Source organism: Camelus bactrianus, chromosome 25, assembly GCF_048773025.1.
Source record: "Camelus bactrianus isolate YW-2024 breed Bactrian camel chromosome 25, ASM4877302v1, whole genome shotgun sequence".
NCBI classification, from domain to species: domain Eukaryota; kingdom Metazoa; phylum Chordata; class Mammalia; order Artiodactyla; family Camelidae; genus Camelus; species Camelus bactrianus.
Window position 1 is genome coordinate 22324565 of NC_133563.1, and position 18716 is coordinate 22343280.

The window sequence follows — 18716 nt, forward strand, 5'->3', positions numbered from 1 at the left end:
ATCCCGATGTTAACTTTTATCACTTGGTTAAGGTATTGTTTTGTTTGTCCACTGCATAGTCAACTGTACTTTTGTAAATTATAGTTCGTAGGGAGATGTTTTGAGATCATGTTAATAACTGTTTCTCATTTACACCCCTTCCCCGTCACCCCAAGTTAATTCCTTAATTTCTTCTTTGAAGGATCACTACTCAATTCTATCCTCGCCATGTATAAAAATCTTTAATGTTTGGAAATCCCTTGGGGGTGGATTTGGGAAATCACTGAAACTCTTAGATTTATTTTAATTGTTGGCCAAGCTGATTGAATTCATGTAAATGAAATGTGGGCCTGTTGAAGCCTTATTATAATAACCATAAAAGAAAAGTCTACGGGTAGAGGCAATAATCCGTCACACTCGATATGGACAAAATGACTGACCAATAAATCAGATGTTCAGGGTACGGTTTGCAGAGAAGTGATTGTGATGCTCACTACCATAATTTCAGTAAAGTAAACATAAAAATGGTTTAACTGTGCTGAATAGAAAATCCAATAATAAATTAAACTGTAATAGTAAATTAAACTGGCCTAATGATATTTAGTCTGCAAAGTGCTTGCTTGACAAAATTTTTTCAGTGGTGTTATAATTCTGAATAAAAAGTTTGTAGTTATGAAGATGGAACCCAGAGGTCCATAGCAGAAAGAAATAAAACAAAACAAAATTTTAAAAAATGAGTAAAAACGGCAGAGTGAGGCAGTAGAGCTGGGTGTTTTAGCACATGGGTATTGGAGCCTGGAATCCAGGGTTTAAATTCTCCTGCCCATTACTAGGTACGACCATGGACAAGTCACATAATGCCCCATCCTCTCTCTCCTTTCATTTTCCCGTCTCATGTTGGTGCTTGCTTCCTACTGGCCAGACCCAACCAGAAGCCAGGGGGCCAGGGAGCCCCAGTGACACCGTTGGTGGAGGTCATTCTCCCTGAGCCCAGGTCAAGGCTGAAATGGGTGGAAAACAAACCTGGAGAACATGGAGACTTTCTGCCTCACTAAGCATACCTGGTGTATTTTTCCAAATTATGATTCCTGAATATAATATCAGCAAAGAAAACTGAGTGGTTCAAGAAAACGTAAAACACAAATACAGCTAACCCCTGCTTCTCAAAAATTCACTTTACGCCGCTTTGCTTTTCCAAAAGAACTACATTGGTACCTGTTTTTGCTAAATGAAAGAAATCCAAACAGGATTTTTGCTTTTACTTAAAGCGAAAAGTGAAAATAGTGTTCTGTGTCTGCGAGGCGGCGTTCGCCCAGAGCAGTGAGCGGCACCCCCAAGCTCCTTCCCTGGGGAGCTACGCTCAGCAGCTCTGCTTCCAGCCGCCATAGCTTTTAACTGTGTCTGTGAGCATCTGGGCTTTATCTCTATTTATATCGTGCATCTGTTAGCAAGATATGTCCTGAGGAAATTGCTTCTTTATACCATTTAAGTGTAGGAAGGGTTTCAGAGGAACACTTTACCTTCAGATAGTGGAGGAAACCTATTTATGTAAATGATAACGTACTCTTCTAAGTGTGTGTTGGGGGAGACTGTTTATTTAAAAAGGGCATTGAAAGTAATGCTGTTGTGTAGGTGGGTAGAATGTAAGATGTCCATATGTGATCAGGAGTCTTCTCCAAGTTTCTTGTATGTTAGACCTGTCCTTTGATCAGTAGCTATAATTGCATTTTAGAGAGTTTGGCAAACCTTGCAGGTTTGCCCTTTGGCCTTCAGATTGGCTCCCCATGTTGGTACCAATAGCGTTTACCAGGCTGAGGAGAGCTTAACTCTGGTTTCTGAGTGGTTCACAGCCCTGGGGAACCCTCGTGATGTTTCTTTGGAGACGCCATTTACTGTCATCCTTCTGCAGATCATCAGCTGAGGAATCACATTGCCATTTATTCTTCTCATGTGTCCTGTCTTGTGCTTCTGTGTAAGGACCCCCATTCCCCGAGGCTGCTTGGTAGGATTTGACTTATGTGATGGAAATTGAATATGAGTATTAACAGATTTTCTTGTGCCTTCACTGTTCTGTGGTATCTGCAACCCTTTGTTTTATTTTCGGACCTTTGTACTCCCAAAGTCCACTTCTGAATTGGGACTTTTTTTTGTTCTTGAATAATGAAACAAATGCAGCCTCGGTCATACCCTAGCAGGCCTTGAGGCTGAGCCTGATCCTGAGAAAGCCTTGCTGATAAGAGAGCTGGAAATTGAAATCCATGAATTATTTGCCAATCTCCATCTTTTCTCATTTCAAGCAAAGTGGTCTAGTTTAGGCACTATGTAAGTCCTTTACAGCAGTGCCTTCAACTTATGTCATATATCCAAGTAGGGAGGAATTCCCAGAACTAATCAACTTATGAGTTTAAGAATTGAAATAAAATGAAAAGATATTGTTAAAGCTGAGTTGTGGGAGGAAAAAATAAAAAAGGCCTGGGGCTTTCTTTCTATTATGATGTATTTTGTCAAAATTCCCCATTTTCAATTCCTCTCATTTTAATTTTTCCAACGATCGAAGTACTTTGTTTCAGGCAAAGAAATATAAAATCAATAGAGAATAACTTCACTAGGAAGTGCAAATCAATAACAGCTTCCTTATACAGGAACTTTTTGGCCTGAAATGTTTGGCAAGATGTTATTTGTTCTAAAAATGTGGCTTTAATAAGTGATTGCTTATAGTGGTGCTCTTTTCATTTCAAAGCATTGTGCAATAATAATTTTGTTTATCCCAGGGCACCACCAACTAGCACTTTTTCATGCATTCTACATCTGTGATGAAGAAGCAATAGGAAAGTCAACAAATCAAATCAGAATAGCAGTTTTAAAAAAAAAAGACAGTTTCTAGTATTGTTGATACATAATACATGGCTAACCCAAATGTCCTATATTTTCCGTTAATAAATCTTTAATCAGAATTGATGCAAATAAGGATCATTCACTTTCAGTGGCTTTTGAGTGAAAAACTAAGGTTATTTTTGTATTTGGTCTTGTTTTGGTAATTCTGGTAATTTTCTGACAATAAAACAAAAATTCTGAGCCAGGAAAATTAAATTTTTTTTTTTTTTTTTAGTTTCTGCAATAACTAATCAGAGAGAAAAATATTGTACTGGAAAAGGACCTTTAGATTAAGATCCCAAATATAGCACTTACTAGCTGTTCAGCACTGAGGACATCATTTTATGGAGAGCTTGTTTTGTCTTTCCATATTCTTCCTGGCAGAGATCCTTTCTGGTGCTGACCATGTGCCAGTGGTTACCCCCATGTTTTTATGACTCTTCTCCTCTAACAGCACTTGATTTGGACTCAACTGTACCAATTAAGATCCTTCCCTAGGATTTGGGTTGGCCCAGAGAGAGCCATCTCAGTAGTGGCTGAAGCTCTATGATAAATAACTTAAGTATCAGGAGCCATGTTTTCCTGCTTGTGAAGAGCGCCAGTCTACAGTGAGAGGAAGTCAAACCAATGTGCAAAGAGAAGACAGTGGCAGAGACGATCCTGGTGATGTTCAGGTGTCTGGTTTCCGTTGTCCCTGACATCTCTCTGCTTCTCTGCACCTCCAGAGACTGGGTTCTTCAGCCCTTCCTTGGCTTTTGCTTTTTCAAGCTGGATTTTATTTCATTCAGTTCTAATTAGATTATTAATCCCCCACTTTCGTGAGCCACATCCAAAGTCCTGTATGTAATTTTGTATTTGTAATGTCATTTTTTTTAAATGACTCTCCAAATTGTATACATTTAATGCCCGCATAAACCTAGACTCACCCATGATCCTAATTAACTTCTCTAATTTTCAGTTAACTCATTTGTAAAAGATGGGAAATCAATCTTAAATGTCACTAAAACTCTGTCCCTCTACTGCTGTCTAACGTATAACTTCCCTTCTTGTTTCATCGTTTTTACAACCATTGGGAAATGGCTCCTTTTGTTCAGACTTACACTGAGACTCTGGTGAAGTACCATTGATTAGTAACAGGAAGAGTTTTGAGGAGGAAGTGACCAGGAGTACTGGAAACTTGAGGGGATTTCAGGTAAAATCCTACCTGTCATTACCCCTCTGGAACAGACAAAAGGTCTCAATACTGAAGGGACAATTGCTGAAATGAAAATTCTAGGTTATTACACGTTGGGGATTTTTTTTTTTTCATTAAAACATCATACTTCCTTCCTGGTGATTAGATGGTACTTGGATGTTTTGTGGTCTAGTGTTTCATTCTTGCTTTTTACATTTTCCCCATTTTATTCATTTTAACATATTAAAAATGTAACACCTTTCAGATGGATTGAATATACTGTAATTAGTTTACTATGAGAAAAGTTTTATTATCAAGAGATGAACAGTTTTAAATCATTGCTTTTGCTCCTGCTCTCCAGCTGTCAGATACTGAATTTTTGTCATATGATTCTGGTGGCCGCTTACTTTTCTTTTATATAATGAATATTTTCTGGTTCTAAAGGTTATTGTAGTTTTTCCATTTTTAAGGGAGAAGTGAGAGTCATAAGGTAGAAGTCAGCAAGAAGTTTTTTTTTTTAATTTTAAAGAATCAACTATAGTTGATGTATGGGAAAATAAAATGCACCTTTCATTGGATATAATTTATTATTCTCGTTGTCATGCCCAGTATCCAAGTCACAAAATGAGTACTATATTCAGAACAAGGAGTTACTAGGGCCAATTTTAGGTACGTATGGAGTTAGCCAAGGTGAAGAGTAACCGGTAGAACTGATTACTAAGAATCCAAAGCCAGAGGAGGAAACTGCCTGCCTACCTCCAGATGCCATGGTTTGGACTCGGAGCGGTTAGATGGGGAATGGTTGGTATTCAGAAATGGAAAAGACCCCCCGGTAGCACAGGCAATAATGGAGGCCCAAGCAGTAGCATATGTGACATGTTGAGGGGGTGGGGGGAGACTTGCTGTGACTCAGATATCCAGCGGTGCATATGAGATAGAGAACCTAGTAGACAGTAGAACAAAATATCCCTTTGATGTAGGGTTCAATATATGGGGGGCCAAGAGTAGGGTCCTGACTTCCAGGAAGGTAGGAGCAGATAGGGAGGGTGGCGACCCCAGTACTAGAAGACTAAGGTTGAGTAGTCAGAAGCCACTCCACTCCTTCTAAGTCACTCCACACACTGGTGTCAGACCTGCAAGTTTGATCATGCTCTTTCCCACTTGAAACATCTTAATGACTTCCATTGCCCAAACACATGAGCATGACCCCCAAAGCCTCTTGAACTGAGTTATGCCTTTGTTGCCAGCTTCATTGCCCATTCTCTATATGCCAATCCACCAAGCTGCTATAATTCCCAAAGAGTAACTCCACCTCATGCATATACTGTCTACATATGCTATTACCTCTGACTGTAAGACTTTCACCTTGAAAAACTTTCCTTGTTCTTCAAGTCCTAACTCAAGCAGCGCTTCCTTTACGAAGCCTACTCTACTCACTCTCCCAGTGGAGCTGACGCTTACTATCCTTGTCCGTTCTCAAATTACAGTAGTGCTGTACCATGCTGAAATTGTATGGTACGCGGTTGTCTCTTGTACTAGAAATATCCCCTCATTTTGGATAGATTCCGTGTATTATTCATTAACCCTAATCTCTAATGTTGTGTCTGGCCCTTACTCCTTATTGAATAACAAGATAGGTTTTCAATCAATAAATCTGGGGCATCAGGTAGAGGTTGGAGACAAAATAAATAAAGATCTGATTATAGAATGAGGTTTGTTCTCTCCTTATATACCAAACCCTAACTACTTACTGGCTCTTTTCTGACCTCTCAGAATTATTTTGACAAAAAAATCAGTATCTAGATTAAAATATACAAAAATATATATATATATACAACAAAAGTGGTACACAAAGCAAAATCTGAAGTATTGAACACCAGTTACTAAGAATAGCAATGTCACTTAGATAATGTAAAACACTGACTATATTTGAAATATTACCCATAAATATAAATAAATATATATAAAACTCATATGTAAATATATAGTTATTGTGTATGATTTAAAAATGTGTGACTTCAATAACATGGATAAGCTTGCATGAAGATATTGAACATCAAGAACATAGTTTGTTAGTAAATTATTTTTTCCTCACCACATAACTGGAGGTCTTACCTAGAAAAGGTTTGACCTCTGTTGGACTTTCCAGAGAACTTTGCGGTGGTAATAGCTTAGTCAAAGGCATTATCTTTCTTCTGAGAAATGAAAGATGCTTCATCTAATTATCTTCCCCAATTTTTCCCCGCTCAAATAACCTTACCCTGCATTTCATCAGGGTTTGATCAGAGAAACACAGCCCTTCTGAAATATACATTAATATTTCAATGAGAGATTTATGATGGCAGCTTGGCCTTACTCAGTTGTGGGACTTGGTTAAACTGTTATGTGAGGCGATTTCTTCTGGGTCTGATGGTGGGGACAGAAATCCTCAGGATGGGCAGTTAAAAAGGAAGAGGGATGTGAATTGAGAAGAGTGAGTGCAAGTGGAAACCTGGGAAGCTGTCCGGGGCCCATGAGGACAGACTGAAATCTGTGATGCTCTGCGGTGTGATCAACATGGCCGCCTTTACACCGGTGATGAGGATGACAGGGTATCCTGCCGGGGAAGCAAGGGGCCTTCCTCGTGGAGCTAACTCTGCACTGAGCACAGGAGCCTGAGAAGCCAAATGAGGATCTGCATGAGCTGTAGGAACTGTCAGAGGGGCTTTTACCCCAAGGTGCTGAGCCAGCAACAAGCAACAGTGCGTGCAGGAGCCTCATTGCTTCCTGTGACCTTCTGAAGACAAAAAGAATGTGGCGGATACTTCATGCTAACCAGGAACTATGCAGAGAAGGCAATTATGAGAAACTTCATTCCACTTTAGCTAAATTGTCATAATATAAGTCCACCACATTCTGAATGATTGTGTAAAATTCCATCTCTATACCTTTTCTTTTTCTTAACCTAAATTGTTCTTGCCCACATCCTTGGGATAAAATCCTCTCCCCAGATATCCTGACTCTCCTTGCCAAAACTGAGCTTTATTTGCTGTTCAATAGATAAATGAATTCAACTCACTGTATCAACTTTCCAATGCAATGTTTAACTTTTATTTGTTTCATAATGGGTTCCCAGAACTAGTAATCACACTCAACCCACACTGTCTAGCAGAAACTTGTTTAAAATGAATTCTGGTTTAATATTTTTTTCCATGTTATTCTGAAATGCGATCTTTGCTTTTTCCCTCATTTTCTTGCAGCTAAGTCTTTTGTTTTACAGATGTGTACAGATCTGCACTATAGCGAAAACCTGAAATGGACTAGTGAGGTGTCTCAGATATTGGAAAAGTGAATTTATTGTTTAAGATGAAAATAATTTTTCCTGGTTCAGCTTTGGAAAGGAATATGGAAAGTCATGCCATTAGCAATCATTTACTCATTTGTATATTTTGTACAGATTAAATAAGTCTTTGCTTTAAACTTGAGTTTTATATGGAGGTTATAAAGCGCTTTGTCAGGTTTGCAAGTATAGTTTAAAAGCTTAAACTTGACTAATACACCAGCCTGCTGTTCCCCGCTTCTTTCTGTTTCCACATGATAGAAGCAAGAGCTGATGCACTAAGGGAGCAGAGGCCATGGGGGACCAAGGAGGATGTAGATCTCAAGCCCTGAAATCATCACGATGCCACTTTTCTACACCAAGTGAGTACTGTAGCTTCCTCCAGAGTTAAGAACCTCCTACAAAATAGAGCACCAAAATTGATGGCTAGCTGATGGTCGGAGGATGGGCCAGTCCTCTATAGTCTTGGCAGAAGCTCCTCTTGGAGGAGGAGAAAAGATGGAGCACCTGGAAGCTCTGGAACAAGGGGAAATGCAGTTCCGAGGCAGCTTCTGGGAAACTGGTGCTCAGAGATGGAAAGTAAGGGGCAGGCCAGCACCTGTAGAGGGGAGACGTAAGGAAGCAGCCATGGTCAGAAGTGTTCCCAAAGGACCTTTGACTCATCTACCTTCAGTCATCTTACAACACTCTCAAATCACTTCACCATCACCAAGGCACAACCTGGATCCACCATATGTACGTAATCTTCAGGCTTATCTTTATACCTCTAATTCGCCCTTGACAGGCGTTTTGTCCAGATCTCGAATGCACAAAGACCCTTCGGTTGGCCTCATGAGAAATGCAAGAGGTAGATGATATGGTGTGAGATGCTAGCAATTTCACTGAAATACTGTTAATAGAGTTTATTTCCAAAATTGTATTGTGGATATTGCCATTTATGAAATGAATACAAGAATTTCTTCTGAGGTTGCTCCTTCCACAGATATTTACTTGAGCATCTATTGTGTGTAAATGCTCAGGAGACACAAGGGAGAAAAAATTCCTTGACCTCATGGACCTGGCATTATAGTAACGTTGTCACCTGTCAGTATTCTCTCTTATTCCCCAAGATAGTGAATCCAAACACATTTAGGCTTTACAGCTCTAAGTCTCCCCATCATTGTATCACATCCTTCTCTCTTAGTAGATTACTCTGTGCACCACTTCACGAAGAAAACAGAAGACAGCAGTGCATTTTCCCCCCACCTCCCTTTAGGGTAGAACCAACCTCCTTCCCTTTCTTCCTGACTCAGAAGACTGGGCAGTGACTTGTGAGCTTCCCCCAGGGACTTGGAGGCCATGGAGCCTTGAACAGGTCTAAGTCTGCCGTGGACATCTGCTCACAACATTGAGGGTACCCAGTATTTTGCTTAATCCAAGACTGTCTTCATTTGCTGCCATACTCCAAAGCTTTAGCATGCCCTCAGTGCATCCACTGCCTTGGACTAACTCATTTTGATAAAGAGTCATTTCTTAAAGAAGACTGTACCCACTCTTGTTCAGCATACAAATGGCTTCTTACAACAGATCTTTTATTAGTTGTCAGTTAGCAAGTATGTAGCAGAAGAGTGAAGGGATTATAAATACTAGTGTCTTTAAGAAAAGGAGTGTCCATAAAAACTTCCCTTTTAGGTCCTGTGTCACAGATACCAAGATTTAAGAGCTTAGCGTAACAAAAAATAGACCCTTAGTGGAGACTAGCTCACCTGACGTAGAGCGATGAAGTCGAAAGATGACGGGCTTTGGAGCAGAAAGTCCTTGATTTAAATTCCAGCTCTACTACTTTGTAGCTGCGTGACTTTTGTAAAAGCTGCTCAATATCTGTAAAACCAAGTTTTATCACTATTAAAATGAAGATAAAGATACAGTCCTCTCATGGTTATCATAAAGAGTGGATAAGATAGCATACCTAACCTATCTAGCACCTTCCTTGGGTTTCATGGCAACTGATTCAATAGCAAAGGCCAGCTTTCTTTCGAATTCCCATCCGCCTCTCCCTGTGCCACCTTATCTCGTGTATTTGGGTCATAACTCTGTAACTGAGATGCAGCTGATGTCTGGTGGTTCCCAGAGGAGCTGACCGAATACAGATGTTCCCAAACATTTAATCCATTTCGAGACAGTATTTGAGTAATTTTGGGTTGTTGTGTTGAGAGGTGAATCTTGCCTATTGGACACAAGTTTAAGTAATAGAAACCTAATGAGCCTTTTCTCAGCAGGAGGCTCTTGCTACCTCCAAATGAGATGTATTTGTGAAGAGTCGATTATTTTTATGTTTTCTTGACCACACTTTGAGATGATCAGTTAGTAACGGGAATTCAGAGTAAGATATTGAGAGTATCATTCCATTTTCTCTCCATGGAAATCCTGCTGCTTTGTTAGTAAGACTTAGGATGGAGCAGAAACACTCATCAAGAAACATGTGCCTTCACATTCATTTAGATATATTCACATGCTTTTGATTAAGGTAGGAGTTCTTGTCCTTCTCAATATGCTTGTTAATTCATTCAGTGGAATCCTGTCTGTCTTCCTTAATGAAGAGAAATAGGATCATTTGCAAGGGATACAGTAGCGACCAGAGCCCCACGTGTGTTTTCACCTCTGGTGATAACACTGTGCTACAGTGGAAAAATGCCCCGTCTTTAGTGTCTAGAATCGGCTTGATATTTACCAGCCTAATGCTGATTTAATGTGGGAGGAGGATGCAGGTGAGGAATGGAAGGCGGTCTCAGACAAAGCTGAAAAAGAAAACAAGAAAATTTTGTTTTGATATGTGGCTATTAGCTACCATCAAGGAATCTATTCAGTTGGTGAGGTACCACTGTCTGCATTACTGTAGGGGTAGAATTTGGGGGAGGGGCTTCTTCATCCACCCGCCCCGACCCTTACTTCAGAGTTTACTGTTTACACCAACAACTCATATTCATCTGGTCTTAGAGAAACATTGGTGTTAAATGATAATGGCAACAATAATCCTTAGGCCCACCGCCGTCTTTTCCTAGGATTTATCTTTTTGGTACAAGATGAGAATAAGCAATGAGCTAAATGTACTTGCATGTTCATTTATCTTACAAACTTTTCTTTTCATCAGGCACTGAATTAAGTACTGGATATGAATGTCATCATTTCTGTTCCAATGTGATCAGAGTTTAATAGGAGAAAACATTTAATTTGTCACAGAAATCAGTGCACTTAGAGCTATGTCTTAGGTCACATTTCCTAAAGGCACAGCCTGAGATGGGGTTCTTGTGCAAGTGATTTACCAGGGCTGAAGAAAGTAAGCAGAGATGTGGGCTCAGCTAAGGCTAGCCTCAGCCTGATCCCCAGGGGAGCTCTGGGGTGTGAAGAACACCAAGACTTGTCCCACCTTCTTGTCCCATCTTGTCCCATTGAAGAGACTGGGCCTATGTACCTTCAAATCATCCAGTCATTTGATGAGATGCTCTCGTAGGTATTTCTGGGTTCCTATTGGCCAAAGACAATTCTCTGGAGAAAGGTAACAGTGGACCATTAGCAGCCAGGACTCACAGCTGGAAGACAAGTGCACTGGCTCAGTAAAGGCAGCCAGCATAAGGCAGCATCTGCTACTGGGTACAAAAACGAATACAACAAGACTTTAGACTCAGGTAAGTCGGTCTCACTGCGTAGACTGACATTAAACAAACAATTATAGTGTGTGACAGGTATAATCATAAGGGTTTGTACAGCATGACATGTATGAGAGTGATTACCCGATTATGTGTTCATTGGCACTTTATCTCATTGCACAAATTATTGGAGGGTTTTTTTTTTAAAAAAAAGCTCCGTCTTTCTGGTGGTAAAGAGTATGGTCATGGAAGTCTCTTCGGAGAAGGTGATTATCGAGGTAGATTTACAAGGAATAGGCTTTGTGAATGTGATACTGGTGAATGGGGGATTCTTAAGAGTGCAATATCTAATCCATGACCCTAAATTCAATCTCAGTGGGAACTGTTTTTCAACCTCTTGTCATTCTATTCCATAATGGTATAGTTAAGCATTTATATATAGATAATACTACAATATTATATACATTATATTAAATGAGAGCCTAAGAAAGGATAAAATGGGGTTTTCAGAAAGCTGGCCACTTGCAGTACAATGAGAAAAGCTTTTAGAATCCTCTTTTAGAACTAGGAAGAAAGCTGTCATCCTGAGTCTAACACTACCAATATTGGTCAAGATTTGTTGAAAGATATTGATACATTTTTGTTTAATAATGGGCTTGGCCAAGTTAAATAGTTAAGGTGTGTTTTCATAAAACATTTTTCCAGAAGTAGTCTACAATATCCAGTGATGTTTTCATTTAATGATACATTGTTTGATCTGATACATTTTGGAATTCATGTTGACTGTAGGCTTGTAGACCCTCCAGGGAAAACAGGCCTGACCCAGGACTGGGAACATCTCTAATTGGATCCAGGTTTTTGCTTCTTGTCTTGTACTCCTCCAGAGCTTATTTAGTTCTAGTGGTCATAAATAAAAGCTATGTTTCAGTGTATGTATCTGATGCACTGCCCACTCAAAAATTAAGTGAGATTTCTTTGCATGTGTGGCTAAGTGTCAGTTTCTGTGATTTTTTTTTTTTTTTGTATTCATTTTAAATCCTGGAATACAGTGCTTGGCTTAGAGATTGGGAAACTGGCAGACCATTTATTTAATTGTGTTCACTATTTATTACTGGAGATGTTCATGTTTCATATCCTTTTTAATGGTCTTCCCAAGATTTGCACAGAATGTTCTTTTAATCCCTAACCTAAAAATATATGTTTCATTTAAAAACAAAAGGAGAAAAGAAAAAAGTATTTTCTGTGACCTCCATAGTTACCTTCTGCTTGCTTGTTTTTCTTTTGTGTGAATATTTTGAAAAATTGCTGGTATAGCTGACATTCTATTTAAGAAACAAAGTTCCATCATCAAGTGTTGTGTTCATTCTGCCACATTCAATAGCTTGTGTGGTAGATGACCTTAGAGAGAGGAAATTTCTTATGAAGAAAAGCGTGAGGGGAGAGAAAAAGGGAAACACAAATACATACACACCCAAACACACACACACACACACACACACACACACACACACACACACACACACACACTCAATGGGTAAATGACTTCAGGATAGCATGGCCTGATTTAAGTAATATTTAAAGCTTGCCATGGATAGGAATTTTACTTTTACAAAGATTTCTGGAACAGAACTACGTTAGGAATTATTGGCAATTTATGTCTTTCTGAATTCTGTTATTCTTGCTTATTCTTTCCTGAGACAAGAGAATACATGAGGTCTTTTTCAAATGTAACAAGGACAGACAGACATAAGAAAATTTATCTTTTTATTTGCATAACTTTTGTCTTTTATTTCATTCTTCCCCTAGGGGTAAGTGAATAGTTTAAATCGGGGAGCTATGGCTTTCCAGGCTGTGCCTCTGTAGGCAAAATGGAACGTTTAAAGTAAGCATCCAAATAATTTATGAGAGAGAGTAGAAAGAATCTTTACCGAGAAATCCTCTTAGCCAAACTGGCTATTGAAGAAAACGTATTAATATCTACTGATATCCATTCCACTTAACAATGCTTAGACCCAACTTTGTGGCCTCTTGAGCAAGAAATTCCTTTGTGGTTCCAATTAAATTAAATCAGAGTTGGCCTTGAATTCACCCGTTTCTCTTTTGTATCTCCATATTTTAATTTAGGAGAAAGCAGGCATTTGGAAGTACTTTCATTTCTCTTGGTTAGTAATGTCATTCTACTTTGGTCATCCATGGTTGGTTTAGTTCTTCAGGGATGCACAGTGTAGCTTTTAAAGTTCTTCCTGGCAGCAGCACCCTGATTTTCCTTTTGTGAATATCTCCTCTTTCACTCTCAGCCTGTGTGGTTTGGGTAAAGCAGTACTCCCTTTTTTACCCCTTCACCCATCCCAGTCCCTTGAGGAGGTCATGTGATCCAGATCAATGACCAAAACACCTCATCCTCATTGCCAGGATGGGCACAATATCTCAGCTGGGCCGAACCACAGGTATGTTTGTCCCTGCAGCCAGACTATTCAGTTAATACAGTTGACCCTTGAACAATGCAGGTTTGAACTGCATGGGTCCACTGATATATAGATTTTTTTCAGTAGCAAATACTATAGTATTTCATGATCTACAGTTGGTTGAATTTGTGGGTGCAGAACTGTGGGTATGGAGGAAACGTGGATATGAAGGACAGACTGTAAGTTGTATGTCTATTTGCGACTATGTGGAGGGTCAGCGCCCCAACTCCCTTGCTGTTCAAGGGGAATAAAGAGGATTTCTCTTTTCTCTTGGTTTTAATCCCCAAGTCATTATAAACCGAATAACCAAGCGAAAAGACATTTTCTCACTCTCATTTTATTATTTAAAAGAAAAAGTCAGGAACTGTGATCACTACAGTTGGTTCTTCATCTAATATAATTCCATAAGTTGGTTCTTCATCTAATATAATTCCATAATAACTGTCTGAGGTAAGTAGTTCTGTTATCCTCATTTACCCATGAGAAGCTGACACTTAGACACATTAAGCAGGTTTTTGAAGATCACATGCCAGTAAATAAATGATAGTCTGGCTTGAACCTACTTAGTCTGACCTGAAACTCATATTCTTAGCCACTACACATTATCCCTGTGTATTCTAGGGAGCAGAAGGAAAGCTTACATTTAATATCTTTGCAACATCAAACTAAAATGTATGTTTGGAACAGGGGGATGAAGGAAAAGTCTGGGAAATACATGATAGTGAATCAGAGGGATCTTTGTCAGCTACTGAAGATCGAGATCTGAGCATCTTGAATGGTGGTGGGACAGAGGTGGTAAGACTCGGTTAACCTGAATCCTGGCTGAGTACCTGCCAGGCTGAATCTATGACTGGAGGCAACCTGAGAGCTTCACATCACCTTCAGTGTGAGGGCCATCGTCTAGAGTATTCTGAAGTTTGCTGGAGCAGAGTTTGAGTCTGGCTTGGTACCCTGCTGTTTTGTGTTTGTTGATTAATTTCTTTCTATTTAGTCAATCATGCTTTCAGTTTTTATGGAGCACCTGCTAAGTGCCAGATATTAGACGCCTAGAATATATCAAGGTCTCTGCTTTTAAGGAACTTCTAGTCTAGGGCAGGAAATAGATGAGCTGAAAAGAAATGATAATAAAGCAATAGGTGTTCAACAATTTTAGGAAAGAAAAGAAAGAAAAGGAGGAAGGAAGGAAAGGAAAAGAAAGTATAACAGAGTAGATTTGGTGACTGGTTCTATATTGGAAATATAGTTAAGCCAAGGAAGATACCTCTAGTGTTTACTCTTAATAATTAATATATTTAATTATGGATGAATTTAATTCTGGACATGTTCCCAGATGCCTTTCTCTGCTGGGGAACACTGCAGTTTTATAAATAGCAACCTCCCCTTCCTAAGGTGGCAGAGAACCATCTAAATCCTTCAGTACCTCTGCTGGAAGCTACATTTAAAGGATTTTATGCTAAAGTACTGTGATATTCTTGGGTACAACAAATCAGATGCACATGGGTTCTACTTCAGCTCAGTCGCTTACCAAGTGTATGATATTGTGCAGATTTTTAAACATTGCTCAGTCTTCGTTTCTTTAACTGTAGCGTGGTGATGAATATGCAAAGTTTAAATGAATTGATAAATATGAAGTGTGCCTCATTAGTAGTCATTGCTCAACAAACGTTAGTTTTCTTCCCACGGTTCCACAGTTGCCCTTTTCTTATTTATCAAATTGGGATAATAATGAAAGAGTGTATGGCAAAAAATGGTTGGCACATAGTAGATTCTAAGTGTCAAGTTCTCCTGTTTTCTCCCTCTTACATCCTTAAAAATATAAATGGCTTCCTGCTTTCATTGGCAAAAGTATTTCTCTGATACATTCGAAGAAGAAAATACCTGAATAATTATATTCTTGACTCAGAGTCAATTATAGCTTTTCATTTTGCCTGGAAAGATACAAGAGAAACTTGCAGACAAAGCAGGAGGCAGGCCATAAAGACATATAATGTATAATGAAACTAGTCAAGACTTCAAGTAAGATGATCTCTATGTATATCCTCAATGGCTTGATTAATACTAACCTAATCTTACCAAAAATAAGCAATGCTTTGGAACCATAGACATTTCAAGGAAAACCACTGCCTTGTTTGTATATAGAAGTAGTAATTTAGAAATAAATTTTTGATTCATTTGTCATATGTATTTTTGTAATACTGGATCCAACCTTGTGGCTAACAGTCTGGTTATGTAGAAGCCCTCTCCCTGCTGAAAGCAGTTTCTCTAAGTCCATTCTGTTTTCATTTATGGTGGAATGATGAGTAATGCAGTGTGGAATTACAATTTTTTTAACTTCATACCAGCATAGGAACTCCTCTCTGGAGTAATACCTAATTAAAATTCACTGTGGCAGATGTGGGTTGTGGACCTGGTCAAAAGGCAGAAACTGCCAGCCCACCTTGTGATTGTTTTAGTGGAGGATTTCCAGGCATTACTTCGAATGATCTCAGCCATGCATTGCATATAATGAGGAAGGCATAATTTCATACCCAGCTTCTTAACTCCTTGGCTGCTGTTGAATTTAGCTTTATTTTCCATTTGATGGGCTGGAACATCCCCTCAGGTTAGAGAGAAGGCAGCCCTCTGCAGTTTGTAAGCACAGCTCTGTTAGGAGTGAGCAATAATAGCATGGAGTCTGATTTTTTATAGTCAATTTTATTTCTACTTTAAGGAGCAAATTCCTTTTTTATTACATTTGTAAGCAGAGGCAGAATGGCTCTTGGTAAAAGTTAAACTATGAACAGTACCAGCAAGGATAATTGAAATCTACACGTTTAAATCTATTCTATTTGATTTTTTCCCCCAAATAGGTATTAGTCCCTCCTATATGCAGAAGAGTATGCTCAATGCATATGTGTTGAATTAATTTTGTCGATATCTATTATTCAGATTGACCACCAACATTAAATAGAATCTCCCAGTTTTATGCAGTTACACCATTCAACTTGTCATAGATAACTGTGATTTCCTTCTTGGCTTCTTATTGTTACCCATAAAGTTTTAGAGCCCTATTACGTTCTCAGAATATATTTGCCTAAGTAAAAGCTAATTTTATGAGGAAAATCTCCTGTTAAAATTCTAAGAGTAGATCAAAGAACCAAACAGGAATGTTTTCTGTTTATCTAGGCTCTTCCTTTCCTATCAGGAGGATTTAAAATTGACTAGTGTGGCAGGTAGATTCTAAGCTGTCGCCCAGTGGTCCCTGCCTCCTGTCATTCCCAGCCCCTTGCAGTCCCTACCTATTGAATGTGAGCTTGCCCAGCAACTTGCTTCCGACCCTTAGAATGGGAAAGACATGATGGGATGTCACCTCTATAATTGGGTTACATAAAATTATAACTTCCATCTTCCTAGCAGAATCTCTCTATTGCCTTCTCAGTTTGTATCCCACCTTGTTAGGAAAGGCACACGGCAAAGAACTGAGGTACACATCTAGCCAATAGTCAGCTGGGAGCAGAGGCCTTCCGTCTAACTTCCCTTGACAAACTAGATTTTGCCAACGAGCCTGTGACTTGGAAGTGAATCTTTTTTTAATTCAAGCCGTTAGATGAGACCACAGCCCTAGACAATGCCTTGATTGAAATTCTGAAATACTCTGAAACAGGTAACCCAGCCAAGCTGTGCCTGAACTCCTGACCTGAGAAACTGTGAGAGACACGTGTGCTATTTTAAGCTGCTGAATTTCTGATAATTTGTGATGCAGTAATAGATAACTAATGCCATGAGATAATCCTCAAACCTTTGTTTGAATTCTCATCAGCCCCACCAATAATTTAAATGATAAACTACTTAATTTGTACTTTACCTTATCTTTATTTTGCTCTTATGGGAATACTAATAAATAGTAAAATGGTCACAAGACTATAGGAACGTAAACATGACACCTAGGGTCTCTGTTGTCTTTTGTCCCAGGTCAGCTATTGGAGAAGTTTGATTGTCCAATACTATCCGTGAGTGACGTAGTAAGGGAAGACATTGCAGCTTATTTAGCACTTGACCCCTTTGAGCCTCAGTCCTTTTATTTACAAAATGAAAACAGTGAGAGTAAAAATGGTTAGCCTGTGTTGAAGTCTATACTTCATTGAGTGCTTTATAATCCCAGCACCAACTTTCATCATCAAATAAGTCTTGACTTTTTGTACTGAGAATCTCGTAAGACAAAGGAAAAAACAATAAAAAGTATATTATTGAGTGATGTCAGTAACATGACAGGATAGAAAGCTCTGGACTCTATATTTACCCACAAACATACTAATTCAACAATGAAATGTGAACAGATTCCCTTTGTGAGACATCCAGAAAGTAGTTCAAAGGCTCGCGTAACCTTGGCAAACATGAAACCAGTGACACTGAAGTCAGCAGGGAAATCTGAGACACCATCTCACTATAAGCCCTGCCCCCAGCACAGCTCTGTGTGATCAGGAGGAAATCCCCAAGGTCCCAGCCTCTCCCAGGGAAGGGAAAGAGCCGAACCAGACATCTAATCACCCAGCTTTTCTGGGGGCTTCCCAGAAGACTGGCTTCTGTCTTGCTTATCTCAGAGTGCTCTTGGGACCTAGAATACCCCAGTCAACTCCAGACCATTGAGATCAGAGATGATGGTTTAAGCTGACAATTGTCATAGCCTTCCCCACAGATCAGCACAGAGTAAGCAGAGGGAAAACACCAGCTTCCAGTTTCTCCTTGTAGAAAGGAAGAGTTGGATCACACATCCACTGCCCCAGCTTTTCTGGAGATAGCGCAAAGGACTGACTTCTCTCTTGCCTGTCTTAGAGCACTAAAAGAATCTGGCATACTCCTTCTGTCTGGGAGCAAGTGAGAACAAAGATGGCGATTTGAACTAGCAGCTGCCATAGCCCTCCACCCAGCTCAGCACAGAGCAAATGGGCAAAGAACCCCAGATCCCTGCCTCTCCTTGGGGAGGGAAAGAATTGTACAAAGCATCCAATGATACAGCTGTTCTTGAGGCTGCTTGAAGGACTGGCTTCAGTCTTTCTTGTCTTGGAGCGCTGGTGGGATTTGGCATATTCTTGATGTTTGGGGACCACTAAGGACAAAGAAAGGACATTTGACTGATGTGAAGGTTAGAAAGGCCATCAAAATTTCTAGCCAGCCTGAGAGTCAATAGATCCCAAATAAAATGAACCCAAAGAAATCCACACTGAGACACATTATAATCAAAATATCAAACGTCTAAGACAGAGAATTTTGAAAGCAGCAAGAGAAAAATAACTTACCAC

General features: G+C 39.4%; 1 protein-coding gene across 9 annotated transcripts in view; it reads left to right on the top strand.

The window, feature by feature from the left end:
* The window catches only part of COLEC10 (collectin subfamily member 10), a 401773-nt gene that overhangs the window by 186611 nt on the left and 196446 nt on the right, over positions 1–18716 (top strand). For 5 of the 9 annotated variants that reach the window (XM_045508463.2, XM_045508465.2, XM_010972584.3 and 2 more), the window contains one exon: positions 7608–7708. The exons of the other annotated variants lie outside the window; for them this stretch is intronic. The gene's annotated coding sequence lies outside the window, so the exon portion shown is untranslated. The remainder of the gene's footprint in view (positions 1–7607; positions 7709–18716) is intronic. 9 annotated transcript variants of the gene reach the window in all.